The sequence below is a fragment of the Serinus canaria genome, chromosome 3, assembly GCF_022539315.1.
Source record: "Serinus canaria isolate serCan28SL12 chromosome 3, serCan2020, whole genome shotgun sequence".
Classification (NCBI taxonomy): Eukaryota; Metazoa; Chordata; class Aves; order Passeriformes; family Fringillidae; genus Serinus; species Serinus canaria.
The window spans coordinates 78,822,995-78,834,054 of NC_066316.1; positions in this window are offsets into that span (position 1 = coordinate 78,822,995).

The following is an 11,060-nucleotide window of genomic DNA, read 5'->3' on the forward strand; positions in this document are numbered from 1 at the left end:
TACTCTGTGCTTTTTCTCTCTCTGTATTTCTTTGGTAATTGCCCTTTGGTTCTGCTCGTTCTAAATGCAAAAAGCCATTGATTTTGAAGGCAGAATTTACGACCAATAATCATCTGGGTATACTGTTACTCAGCAATGAGCAGCATTTCTCCCTCCAGGAATACTGTTAGGCATAGTGGCCTTATTTCCTATTGTACTGCAATAAACGATTCCATGTGACATAGGGCACAGGGCCTGAAAATCTGATTACTTCAGAGACTGGGGTTTCATAGTCACTTAACACCAGCATTGTTGCAAATGACCAGAATTAGGACAAGAGAAGTAGGCATGAAATGCTTGATCATAAATATCAGGCCTCCAGGGAGAATAAAAGCTTCTGTTTTTAATAAAAGAACAGTCCTTTTTTTATTATGATTTTATTTTATTTTTTTTCTATAGCACCATCAGACTCTAAGAGGGCTCATTTCTGCTTCAGCAGAGAGACAACCGGAGCAACTTGAAAGTCATGGACATTGCTGTCATTAGTGCTAGTAAACCTGTTCCTTAAGCAGTTCAACAGAAAAAAATATAAATCATCCTCAGAAATAGTTCATACGTTATATTGGTATATTTTTCCTGTAAAGATAATATATTTAATTAATCTGTATAGAAGTATGCTTAAAAAGGTTGCAATTCATGATAATGAGTTAGTGATCTTTTTGGGGTTGACTCTGCACTTCAGATGAAAAAAACTGTTAATTTGTCAATTGAGTTCTTCATTCATGTGATCCTCAAGATTCAATATTTTGCCTTGTATCTAACACAAAGTTGTAGATATGTCAATTTAATATATGCAAAACTACAGGAAAATTCATTTTTTGCCATATATGCCATCATATTCATTAGTTACATGGTTGATTCAAAACATTGATTCGACAAGGTGACACACACTTCTAAGAGGTGATGACTTTCATCACTAGGAAATAACATTTCTAGAGAATTCAAGTTTCTTTAAATGCTTTTTGTCAGTGCTGTTGTGTTCAAACTCTGAAAAGGTGTTTGTTACCCAAAAAAACAAATCCTTTGCAGTCACCCCTTACTCTTGAAATCCTGTGTAGTCACCACTTACTCTTGAGAAGCAGTGTTGAATTGGCCATAAAACCATCTCGGTTAGCTGGTCCCCAAACAGAGCAATTAGAACAAAATGAGAATCTGAATCTTCTGCCTCAATTTTAGAATTTGAAGTCCATAAAGTAAATGTTTTTAAGAAGCATCAGTAAATCTGCTCAGATACTGTGGGCATATAGAGACACTCAGCTGTTCTGCTACTGCAGAATGAACATGATGCTTCTATAAGATGGATAAATTTCCAATTTTTTTTTTTTTGAGGCCTTTCTAAATGTTGGAGGTGGCACCCAGGTTTCAAGACAAGCACCTGGGCTTGTTTTGCAGCAGGGAGTGGCAGGAGACATGGAGATCACACAAATGGAGCCTGCAGTGCCGCCACACACTTTTGGAATGTCACAGGTGCTGTGGTGGCACCCACAATGTACACTTCTATCCAAGCACATCTCAGTGCCCCTCTCACAGGAGGCTGTAGCCTGAGAACTGACATCAAAGGCTGGGCAGGAAGGATAAAGTGTGATGTGAAAATCCTTGCTGTACCAGAAAGCTGGGCCAAGGCAGTGAATGTTAAGCATAACCCAGCACAGGCTTGGCCTTTGTCAAAGCTGCTGCCACTTTGACCAATCCACGCCCTTACGTTCATTTGCACACCACTGGTTTTATTTAGATGCTATAATAGAGAGCCAAGAATAAATTTACAGCACATTGAAGGAAACCTGGACCCACTGTGGCCAGTGGTAATGTTGCCACTGACTTGAGCTTTATGGATACCACATTTCCAGACCCTGAGACATCCCCCTTTATGTTCCAGAGCGCTTTACCCACACAGCAGCTGTAGTCATAATGGTCTTGACCATTTTTCTGTCCATCTGTGATGTTTTTCAGATGGAAAAGTGGCTTTTTGCATTTCACATTCTTGTATTTTGTTTTTAAATTTGTGATTCTGCAGTTTTTGAGGCATAGCCTGAAAGACAAGACAAGGTTGCAACTCATTGCTCCATCCCCCAGAAGCCCTGCCGATGGAGGGTGTATCCTTTCCACTGCAGATAATTGACTATATATTTCCCCACAATGTTTTTATTGTATTTTACAGAGAAAAGTAATAAAAATAGAGGTTGTATCACAATCCAAGCAGTGTTTCCATTCCTCAGGCAACGTTCTTCAGTAACCCAGAGCAAAGCACCTCCCCACCCTTTCCTGGTTGCTATACTCGGTATATGGCTTCAGCAAGAAGAAAACCAGATGCCATGTTTAAATGTGAGATGGCAGAAACCAGAAAAGCAGAAAAATGGGTCCCAATTCAGGGAAGTGTTCCCAGATAGTCTTTGTATTCTTTGAAGTGCAATATGGACACTAATTCTTCCAGAGACCTCAGCAAAGGCCCTTTGATACGTCCCCCAGACGTTTGCTGCTGGTGTGTGATAAAGGCCTTGCTGATGGATGCAGGGAGCACTAGGGATTACCTGCAACACTCTCAGGCAGGCTGTTGTCAGTGTCACACAAGGACGTGCAAGCAAATGCCATTTATGTGGTTCTAGTAATCCTGTGCAGAAGTGTAGCCTCACAAGTGTTAAACAGATCCCAAAGCTATGTTAAGAGACCAGGTCTTGGGGGGAGCTCATTGCAGGCCAAGCCTGTGCAATCCAGTTACTCTTGTGGTGGTAACTAAAAAGCATCTTACAGTGATTATAAAAGCAATTATCTAAGCAGACATTTATTTCACTTTGCTATAACTGGGTGTATTAATTTCCTGAACCTGTTGGTAAGGGTGAGAAGTGGACTAAATATCTCTGGGCTATAGCAATGAAGGTTCCAGTCCCACACTGATTTTTTGTGGAAAGAAAGGAGCATTGGAAAACAAAATTTAAATTAAGGAAAATGAATACTGGTTTATGAGTAAGGACTGTTTAGACATCAAAATGTCCATCATGAATGTCTAAAAATTGTCTCGTGTCCCACCCTTGCTTTCAGTAGAGAGCAGAACAGTTAGACTAAGGAGTGATCTGTGAAGTGTTGGGTAGAATGAAAGCTTTTGGTTAGCTGAATCACTTAAAGTTTGAATGCCATTTTAAGTCTTAACATTCTTGCATTCTTGTTTTTTGTTTGTTTGTTTTTAAGATGCTATTAGCAAAGATGAGGTGATGCTGAAAAATTTCCAGCCAGATGTGTCTCCAAACTTTCCCAGAGATGACAGATATTTAGATGTAATTTGAATTAAACCCATTCTATAGATAAGTTTGTTTTATAGCTGGCTGCAGCTGTGAAGTTTGGAGTCAGATCTGTAACTCCCCTCAACTTTGAAGCCTGTAGTCAAATCTGTGGTTTTGGATTTGAATCTCCAGTTGCCTGTTGCATCAGGCTGTCATTCACATCTGTTCCACCACCAGCTCAGTGCAAGACGGTGATACCAGTTTCAGCCTCAGCAGAGCTGAAGCTCAGAAAGGTCCCTTCTCAAGCAGACTGATACACATGGGCAGTGACAGCAGCATTTTGTAGGTCTGTAGGCTAGCAGCTCCCTGTGTGCCATCTAATGGCCATCAATGACCCACCACGAAGCACGGGCTGGTGGGCCACAGATTGTTGGCTCCCACCCTGCAAAGTGTGTGCTTTGTATACTTCCTCTATATTATGTTTCTGTGTAAGTGAGAGCTGTAGCTTCCCACAGGGATATTACATGATCCAGTGTGGAAGGAGAGGGGGCTGGAGTAATTGTAAATAGGATGAAAGCTGTTCCTTGAGGTCCTCTCTGAGGGCTTGTCTATGCAGAGTGGTTGCAGAGAAATAAACTAGGAGTGAATTTACAACACCTCAGCTCCACAGGTGGGCACTCTTAACATGCAGTTAGAAGGTGCTCCATGTGAAAAATCAGAGAGAAAATACTCCATACAAGGGATGTTCCTGTGAGGTTACAGTGCTTTGAGGCTGAGGTTGTGCAGTTTCCCTCTTGTCTGCTCTACAGGCAGACCTTAAGGCTTCAGCCGCACTATAAAAAATAACAACCCACAAAAGTCTCTCTGGGAGGGTGTCACTGGTTGTCACCATGGCATAGACAGCCTCACCAACTGCAGTGACAGAGCCACCCATGGTAAGTGCTGGACAACTCTTCTGACCTGTTAATAGCTGGCAGACTATTTGATGACAGTTGCAAGAATCTGATGCACAGCAGTATCCTTTACAGCAGTTTAATCTTTGTCATCAAATCCCCCAGCAGCCATGATTAATAGCAGCACTTGAGCTTGTTTTGAAAGTTGTATATTTGGCAGCTATGAACTTTGATCTATGGTTTCGCTTTAAAGAATCATTATGACACAAACTTTTCCTGTAATCCTTCCATCTAATTAAACCACACACAAATACTGTGTGGGGAAATATGATGCTATTGATATAAGCTGTGTGTTTATTACATTATTTTAGGCACTTTATTAAAGTGGATAGTTGTTCCCAGCAAGATAGTAGATAAGCTCCCCAAAAACAATAACATCACCCAGAAAGAATATATAAGAAAATTTCCCAAGGCCAAATTCGATTAGAAACTTTCTTTGTTGGTTAGTACTGTGCCCTTGAACTCATTGAGGGCTCAGATGTTTTAACCTGAGCTAAAATTACCAGCATTTAATGAATTCAGCCTACTAATGTGTACTTTCCACAAAACATTTTCCTTTGTTCCAGACAGTGACAGGACTTCAATACCTGACATGATAGTGTCTTCCTGAAGTAGTTCTTCCAGTATTTGGGTACAATTTAATCAGGAAGATTTCAAAAATCCGAGAAAATTCATTTTCATGTTAATATTTTAAACAACAGAACATTTGTCTTTTTGTAGATGAATCAACCATAAAGCAGCCATTTCTTTCTGGTCTCTATCCTGCTGCATATTTCGTAGATAAATTCTCATAAGGCAGCTAATGCTCCTGTTTTCAAGATGAGAATATGAATTGTGGATCAGTCCGGTATTTTTTTTTTTTTTTTTAGGGCCAAAGTACAGGGCTACATAGTCTGGACTGAGCTGACTTGCTCATGGATTTCATCTCCATGACCCCAGCATTTGTGCAGAAGTGCTTTCTTTTCTCTAGAGCCTCTACGGAGTCTCTGAGCAGCAGTTTTATGGAGCTGCCTGGAATCCCCAGAGTTTCTCCTGATTGGTCTGCATGGATCTCCTAATCTGGGTGCCACCAGACTGAGAGATAACAGAGGTATAAATCACCACCTGGAAGCTTCTACTGCTGCCAGGGCCAACAGTGTTTGCATTTGCTGATCACCATCTTTCCCCTATTTTTGGGGTGGACTTTCTGCCAGCTGGCTTTTGGCTAAAACATTACTTCTGTCAGTACTGGTTAATCCCAGTGACCATGGTTTTTGAGTCAGCTGGAGACCAGACAAAGTACCAAGCATAATAATTTTCCCAAATTGTCTCACAAATTTGCAGAGACTTCATATAAATGTAGAACAGCTGAAGCAACATGAGTGATCCCTTAGAGAATTCACAGCTGAGCACCCTCAAGCAGAGGAATAGCTGCCCATCACCACTCTCTGGACAGGATCAGAAAAGAGTGAAAGGGAACGGCCCTAATGCAATTCTTTTCCTGTGCCAGGTTTTCTAGTCTTGGTATTAATACTCTGTGATGATCTGTGTCCAAGACTACCACAAAACTAAGCAGAATTAGCTGGGACATTTGTCATGTGTCTGGTGTCATGAGGGAGGCTGGATCGGTGGCCAAAAGTGGCCTTGACCTAACCTGCTCCTGAATAGCTGGACATGAGCTACTTGAGCTGTCATCCTCTCTTTAGTGGCTCTTCTCTGAAAAGCAAAGCTTGCTTAGGTAACCTGGAATCCCTCAGACATCTGCACAGTCAGGGCTTGAGTGACAGCCACAGCCTGGGCAGAGTGGAGGTGTCACATTATTTTCAGCCAGCCACTCAATCTTGTGTATGGATATGGGGTCAAAATGTATTTCATATACAACTAGAATAAAGTTTTGTATAAAGAGCTTGTATAAAAAGAGAGCTTTTTTATAAAACCTCATGAGGACTTTTTACTAGTTCAAGGGCTGCCTCTTGTTCTTATTGAACTCAATGGGAATTTTGCTACTGACTTCAAAGGAAGTTGAAAGCAGCCATGAGGGGTTGATTTGCACTCCTACATGTGTGCTTCTGCACACCAAATTTGCAGCTGGAAGGACTGTGCTTTAGTTGTTTTTGTTGCTGTACTTGTTGGGTTTTTGCTACTTAAAGTTTGCATAAGCACAAGATCTGCTACATGCAGATTATCTACACTCATGCAATGCAAAAAGGATTCATCAAGCTACCTCATCTGAGTGGCTTCACTCTCCAGAGAGGCAAAAATCTCTCCTAAGCATATAATGGCTGGTGAAGAAGGTTCCTCAATTACCACTGTAGGATGCGTAAGACCAAATCAAATATAAATTACTCCTTTTGCAGGTCTCTTCCAAGGCTGCAAAATGGAAAACTTCAGCTTCTATTCTATAACCAGGCACCAACCCTTAAGACCAGACTCAAGAATCCAAACATGTCAAACAAAATGTCACTTCTGAGAGCATTCTTTTCCATTCCTTCTCTGCAGCAATTTGCAGAGGACGAGGTTTACGAACTACACCCAAATACCCTCCATCAGGCAAGAGGACCCCTTGCAAAGGAGTGTGAGTTAAGATTTTCATGGTTCAGAAATAGGAAAAAAGTTGTTTAAAGTGGGAGCACAATTTAAAACTAGTGATTCACTATGAATAGGGGAGTGACTTTCCAAATATCTGTCAGTTCTGTACAAACCATGTGAACACTGGAGGCTCCTGGGGGTCAAGGCAAAATCAGATAGAAGTCATTTCTGTGTCAGTAATAACATACTCTGTTTGCTTTACAGTTGACTTAGACCTGGCTGCTGATAACTTTCTTTTAGAGAGGATTTCATAAGCTATAGATCTTCCTTCTAGGAAATGGTCCTGCATTGTGTGCTTCAATAATTGCCATCCCATTCTTAATAGTTACACATTCAACGTGAGTCTAAATAGCACTACTCTTGCATAGATTTTTAATGTACTTCATATATTAGCAGGCATTATCTGTTATAACCTTCTTCAGTGATCCTGTAGCCAAGCCATATGCATTTAACTCTTTCAACATTCCCTAGTGAAAACATTCCAGGGAGACCAGAAGAAAATTTGAGGCAGCTTGCTCAGAATCTCTGAGCAAGTGTGTAACAGAAAGCAGAGTGGTTGGGCCCTCAGCCTCTCAAAAGAAAACTGCTTTGCTGGGTCTCCCATCCTGCATGACTCTCTTCTGAATTACTCAGATCATGGGCATGGAGTAGAAGACTGCAGAAGCTTCATAGAGGATGGCTGTTGCTAAACCAGGGAGAATTGAGTGACCTGTATGATGTGTGTAGGAAGATACTGACTCTAGAGATAGAGAGTATTGGTGAAAGCTTATACAACCATGTGGTAAAGAGTTTGGGCAGTCCCATAAAGCACCAGCACCTGGTGCCTGATAAGAAACAAATCCAGTTTTCTGAGCTGACTGTTGTTTCTTTCCTCTTCATGAAAAATATGTACTTGAGATCTCACACTCTGGAGCTAACCCAGTCAACTTTTCAGAACAGGTTTAATATCTTTCCTTGTATTTGAGGTCAAAGGGCTTTGCTGCAGCTGCAGCTCAGTCAAATAATCTGGACCTGTTGCAGGAGTTACTAGTCAGGGCTCTGATTTGTGTCAGGTGTAGGTTTAAACCAGATGTGACAGGGATACTCTCTGGTGTTGAAAGCTAGAGAAGGTGTCCCACACTTCCTGGGAGCTTAGCCTTGGGCAATAGATACTTAAAATATATTTTAAAGGCAGACAATAAAAAAAGTGATGCTGGAAACGGAGTTAGAACTCATGTAATAAACAGAAACATGCTATACCGTGGTTGTGGTGGTGCCTAGTGTTGATTTTTTTATGCTTTATATAAGGCTTGCTTTATATCCAGGATTAGCTTTTCAACATCCAAGAGTGATAAGGGCTTTTGGAGGACTGTAGGTAGCTGGCTATAAGATAAAGCCGTAGAGAAGCTAATTGCTTTCTTTCTGTTATAGCATATATAGGTACCAAACCCAAAAGAAAGTGTCCTGGACACAGGTACTGACACAGAAGCCTGGTTTGGAGGTTCAGGTCTTTTAAAAGTTGGTGTTTAGACTAAGAAGACTTCATGGCTGAGAGGGAATGAGGAGACCGAAGGGACATTTGCACATATAAATCATCCATACATGCAAGCTGGAGTTCACGGTATCACAGCTTGGCTGGGCTCACCTTTCCTCTCTGGCAGCCCTCAGTGTGAACAGGCAAGGACACAGCACAGATACTCATCATCCCTTTTGACCTGACAGCTGTTTCAACCAGGGCATTTGACACTATTTTGTCACCAGGTTTTATGGCTGTAAGTCCTGATGGGATCTCATGGATCCTCACTTTGCATTGACAACAGTGTTTCAGAATATAATCAGTAACTAAGATTACTTGGATGAACAATTTCACTGGGATAATCAAGAAAAATTTTCTCGCATTGATATATTAGGCTTTCTAGAAAGCTGTTCACGTCCCTTGCTGTCCACTATGGGACTAATACTGCACCCTGTTTCCCTGGATGTTAACAAAAAGGAGGAAATGTGTGAAATACCTATATGTTGTTGCCTGAGTCTTAGAAACTCAGGATACTCCCTGCATATGTAAAAGCACAGAACAGCTCTCTTCAATAAGCAAAACGACAACACATGTATTTAAATATCAGAGTCTGCTTCTTTTCCCACACCTCTGTAAAATCAAAGTTTGAAACCCTGTAGGAGCTCTTTTAAAATATCCTGGCTTCCTTGCTGCAGACCATATGTTTTTTCAAAAACCAGGACTGCAAACTGGAATAATTGCATGACTTGCATTCTATCACTGTAGACTGTGCTCCACTGGCTTCAACTGGCACGGTTTGGTAGCTGTTACAGATGCCACAATTCATTGCTTTGAAGTCTGCACATTAAAAAAAATGGGGGGGAGGGAAAAGAAAAAAAAAGCTTTCAAAAGATTGCCTGACTTTCTGTTATGAATAAGTTGACATTTTGCAACATCTGTCATAGTCCCTGCCACTTCAGCTTCCTTCCTCTGCTCAGGCTTAGGGGCTTGATGTTAATACTGGAGCAGCTGTGAATTCACACTCCTAGTGAGATGCAGCAGAGTGATAAGGGCGGGTAACTGCTTTCCCTGAGGATCAGGGCTGTAGGTGCTGCCTTATTCCTGCTGACACGAGGTGGGGGGCAGAGACTGTATTCCACTGGCACTTCTCTGGAAGTGCATTGTCATTGCAATAGTCTGCAATAGCCTGTCCTTGTGAAAGAGCCTCAGATCATCCCTGAGGAGCCTATAGGTAACCCGACCCCTCCCAGCACTGCTCAGGCATTTACCCCTTCTTTACTGCTCTGCACAAGGTGTTATGGACAGCTGTGGCTTGGCTCATTGGCTAACCTGCTTCTTTTCTTGTTGTTTGGAGGCTCAGGGCAGGGAATCCATGCTCTGCTCACTCCATCATCACTACTAGCTCAAGTGTTACTGTTGGAGGAAATAAGCCTTCCCTGCACTGTTTCTTTGGTTATTGATTTTCAAACTCCTAGATGCAATCTGTATAACCTCATTCAGCTGTTAAATGACAGGACTCATGAGGGAAAAACATGTCCCAGGTGGACTTGCTATCAGTTTGTTTTAATTAGTTTTTGGAAAATACTGCCAACAAGACAAGCAGTGCTATTAGTGGTAAGATAAGGCTTTGACTATTGGAGTGCTTGAACTCTGAGAAAAAACACATTCACTGTGGAGAATTTGCAATGTGATAGCATTTTGCATGCAGTACAATTTCCCCGTTGGAAAAGTGACGCCAAGCTGTCCTTGGCATGTGCTAGCAGGGTTCCTCACATAGTGCTCATGCCCGGGGAGGTGCCCTGGCCGCCAGCAGGGTCCTGCCTGTGTTGAACTTTGGCTCTTCCATTCACACTCCAAATGGAATAAATCCACCCAGGCTGTTTTCAGGTTTGAATCTGGGGGCTGGAATTCATCGTCTCTGATTCAGTGGTGTGTTCGATCACAAGCATCTGTAATCCCTGTAATCCATTTCACCCTGCTCGCCTTTTGCATGGAGGATGGGAAGGGAAACAGTCTGACTCCATAAAAGCATGAAACACTGCCTGTGACCCTCCTTAAAAGCCAGAGGAAGGTGTCCTTGAAGCTATTAAGAGGAAACTATGTGACAGCTCTTTACACAATTATTTTGAGTATCAGCTTCAACTTCCTTGTTAATTTCCAATATATTTTTTGTTTTGTTTCTATTTGCTAATAGTATTCTGAACATGGTGCTCATCTGTTTTAGCTGAGGTGGTGCTACTGAGGTGGGTTCCTCCATCCCCCATTCTGCTGGTCTGTTTTATAGAACATGGGAAAAGGGTCAGGGCAAGCATAATTAAAATGCCAGCACATGAGCAGATTTTGTCCACATGTTCTTAAGATCTTGTTGTTCGTTGTTTCTATACACCAGGTGTTAAGACCAAGCTATGTTATAAGGGTTTCCTATTAAAAAAAGTATATTTGATGTGGTATATTATTAGCTGCCAGCACTGCTGTCTTATCCCAAAAGGTAAAATGGCAAGTTTTGCATAAGACTGCACTTTGCAATCTTTTGAAATGTGAAGCATTTCAGTTTTGGGGAAGTGAATGCATTTCAGCAGATACTGCGTTGTCTCTCCCTGTCAGCTCTGATTTGGGAGGGTTTCTAAGTCTTTGCCACTTGAAATCACATCGAGTTGAAACTTGACCAAAAAGCTGTCAGCCTTGTTGCTTTTTTTTTTTCCACTAACTTCATTACTTCCATATACCTTCCCCCACAAATAAAAAGTGGCAAAAAAAGAAACAAAGGACGTTTAAAAAAACCAGATTTCT